The sequence below is a fragment of the Alosa alosa genome, unplaced genomic scaffold (assembly GCF_017589495.1).
Source record: "Alosa alosa isolate M-15738 ecotype Scorff River unplaced genomic scaffold, AALO_Geno_1.1 AALO_1.0_unplaced_81, whole genome shotgun sequence".
NCBI classification, from domain to species: domain Eukaryota; kingdom Metazoa; phylum Chordata; class Actinopteri; order Clupeiformes; family Clupeidae; genus Alosa; species Alosa alosa.
The window spans coordinates 20001-22500 of NW_025962995.1; the positions used below are offsets into that span (position 1 = coordinate 20001).

At 56.9% G+C, this 2500-nt stretch overlaps 6 non-coding genes across 6 annotated transcripts; all 6 read left to right on the forward strand.

The window, feature by feature from the left end:
- Positions 1 to 361: 361 nt before the first annotated feature.
- trnar-acg lies at positions 362 to 434 on the forward strand. The gene has a single exon. It is a non-coding gene; the product is annotated as a tRNA-Arg (tRNA).
- Positions 435 to 646: 212 nt separating this feature from the next.
- On the forward strand, positions 647 to 718 carry trnae-uuc. The gene has a single exon. It is a non-coding gene; the product is annotated as a tRNA-Glu (tRNA).
- Positions 719 to 1183: 465 nt separating this feature from the next.
- Positions 1184 to 1255, forward strand: trnah-gug. The gene has a single exon. It is a non-coding gene; the product is annotated as a tRNA-His (tRNA).
- Positions 1256 to 1447: 192 nt separating this feature from the next.
- Positions 1448 to 1520, forward strand: trnar-acg. Its single transcript has one exon. It is a non-coding gene; the product is annotated as a tRNA-Arg (tRNA).
- A 213-nt stretch (positions 1521 to 1733) lies between these two features.
- Positions 1734 to 1805, forward strand: trnae-uuc. The gene has a single exon. It is a non-coding gene; the product is annotated as a tRNA-Glu (tRNA).
- Positions 1806 to 2269: 464 nt separating this feature from the next.
- trnah-gug lies at positions 2270 to 2341 on the forward strand. Its single transcript has one exon. It is a non-coding gene; the product is annotated as a tRNA-His (tRNA).
- The last annotated feature ends 159 nt before the right edge of the window (positions 2342 to 2500 follow it).

A 2500-nucleotide genomic window follows, 5' to 3' on the forward strand; every position in this document is an offset into this window, starting at 1 on the left:
TGCTCAGAGGAGCCAGCGAAACTTCGTCAAAGGCTGGTCACAGAGCACGCACTCTGAGAGAGGAGCTTTACTGTGGCGGAAGAGCACGCAGCCCGTGGTTAGCCGTGATCGTATAGTGGTTAGTACTCTGCGTTGTGGCGCAGCAACCCCGGTTCGAATCCGGTCACGGCAGCTTTTGCACATTTCTGGATTATTGCCCCGAGCCGGGGAAAAGTGGGTGTGCAAAGCTGGACCTCGCCATGTCGGCTCATCTCTCTTTTGAGGCTTCGGAAGAATGGAAGAATGCAGCTCTGCGCACCGTGCTGCTGTCGCATCGTCTCTGGAAACACACTGATCGCATGCTAGTCAGCTGGGTCTGTCAGGGCCAGTGGCGCAATGGATAACGCGTCTGACTACGGATCAGAAGATTCTAGGTTCGACTCCTGGCTGGCTCGGCGGCAACTTTTGACCCAGCGGGAGGAGGACCGCCACGCTGGCCTTCTGCCCTCTGCTGGCCAGTAGATTTGCCGCGGCCTTCAGTTTGTCTACATGTCCTCTCTCGTCAAAAGCCAGTCAGTCGCTCCCGGACCTCAGTCACACTCGTGTCAGTCCAGCACAAACGCATGCGCGCCTTTGCTTTTCTACAAGACGGTGGCAGAGTGCCTCCTCCCATATGGTCTAGCGGTTAGGATTCCTGGTTTTCACCCAGGCGGCCCGGGTTCGACTCCCGGTATGGGAAGCGCTTTTGCCTTCCCGTCACTGTGGGCTCTTTCCCAGTAGAGCCCTCGGCTTAAGGCATTGCCCCCCAACAGTGCAGTCTGTCTCCACCTGCATGGGCTCTCCTTCACCTGCTGGACACCTTTCACATGGCTAAAGACTGTCTCCTTCAGCTTTGCGAACCGTGCCCTTCTTCAGCTGCTTTTCCCAGCCTTCAGCATCTCTCCAACTCTTTCACACGCACATGTGTGCCGAGAGGCAGGAAAGCGTCAGCGTTTGGCCATTTGTGGATTGGTGCCTGTGGGGGTCGGCGGGTGTTTGGTGTTTTCTGCAAATTAGCAGCACCCACAACTCGTTTACGGAGTGGAAACTGCAGCCGAGGAGTGCTCAGAGGAGCCAGCGAGAAACTCGTCAAAGGCTGGTCACAGAGCACGCACTCTGAGAGAGGAGCTTTACTGTGGCCGGAAGAGCACGCAGCCCGTGGTTAGCCGTGATCGTATAGTGGTTAGTACTCTGCGTTGTGGCCGCAGCAACCCCGGTTCGAATCCGGGTCACGGCAGCTTTTGCACATTTCTGGATTATTGCCCCGAGCCCGGGAAAAAGTGGGTGTGCAAAGCTGGACCTCGCCATGTCGGCTCATCTCTCTTTTTGAGGCTTCGGAAGAATGGAAGAATGCAGCTCTGCGCACCGTGCTGCTGTCGCATCGTCTCTGGAAACACACTGATCGCATGCTAGTCAGCTGGGTCTGTCAGGGCCAGTGGCGCAATGGATAACGCGTCTGACTACGGATCAGAAGATTCTAGGTTCGACTCCTGGCTGGCTCGGCGGCAACTTTTGACCCCGCGCCGGGAGGACCGCCACGCTGGCCTTCTGCCCTCTGCTGGCCAGTAGATTTGCCGCGGCCTTCAGTTTGTCTACATGTCCTCTCTCGTCAAAAGCCAGTCAGTCGCTCCCGGACCTCAGTCACACTCGTGTCAGTCCAGCACAAGCGCATGCGGCGCCTTTGCTTTTCTACAAGACGGTGGCAGAGTGCCTCCTCCCATATGGTCTAGCGGTTAGGATTCCTGGTTTTCACCCAGGCGGCCCGGGTTCGACTCCCGGTATGGGAAGCGCTTTTGCCTTCCCGTCACTGTGGGCTCTTTCCCAGTAGAGCCCTCGGCTTAAGGCATTGCCCCCCAACAGTGCAGTCTGTCTCCACCTGCATGGGCTCTCCTTCACCTGCTGGACACCTTTCACATGGCTAAAGACTGTCTCCTTCAGCTTTTGCGAACCGTGCCCTTCTTCAGCTGCTTTTCCCAGCCTTCAGCATCTCTCCAACTCTTTCACGCACATGTGTGCCGAGAGGCAGGGAAACGTCAGCGTTTGGCCATTTGTGGATTGGTGCCTGTGGGTCGAGGCGGGTGTTTGGTGTTTTCTGCAAATTAGCAGCACCCACAACTCGTTTACGGAGTGGAAACTGCAGCCGAGGAGTGCTCAGAGGAGCCAGCGAGAAACTCGTCAAAGGCTGGTCACAGAGCACGCACTCTGAGAGAGGAGCTTTACTGTGGCCGGAAGAGCACGCAGCCCGTGGTTAGCCGTGATCGTATAGTGGTTAGTACTCTGCGTTGTGGCCGCAGCAACCCCGGTTCGAATCCGGGTCACGGCAGCTTTTGCACATTTCTGGATTATTGCCCCGAGCCGGGGAAAAGTGGGTGTGCAAAGCTGGACCTCGCCATGTCGGCTCATCTCTCTTTTGAGGCTTCGGAAGAATGGAAGAATGCAGCTCTGCGCACCGTGCTGCTGTCGCATCGTCTCTGGAAACACA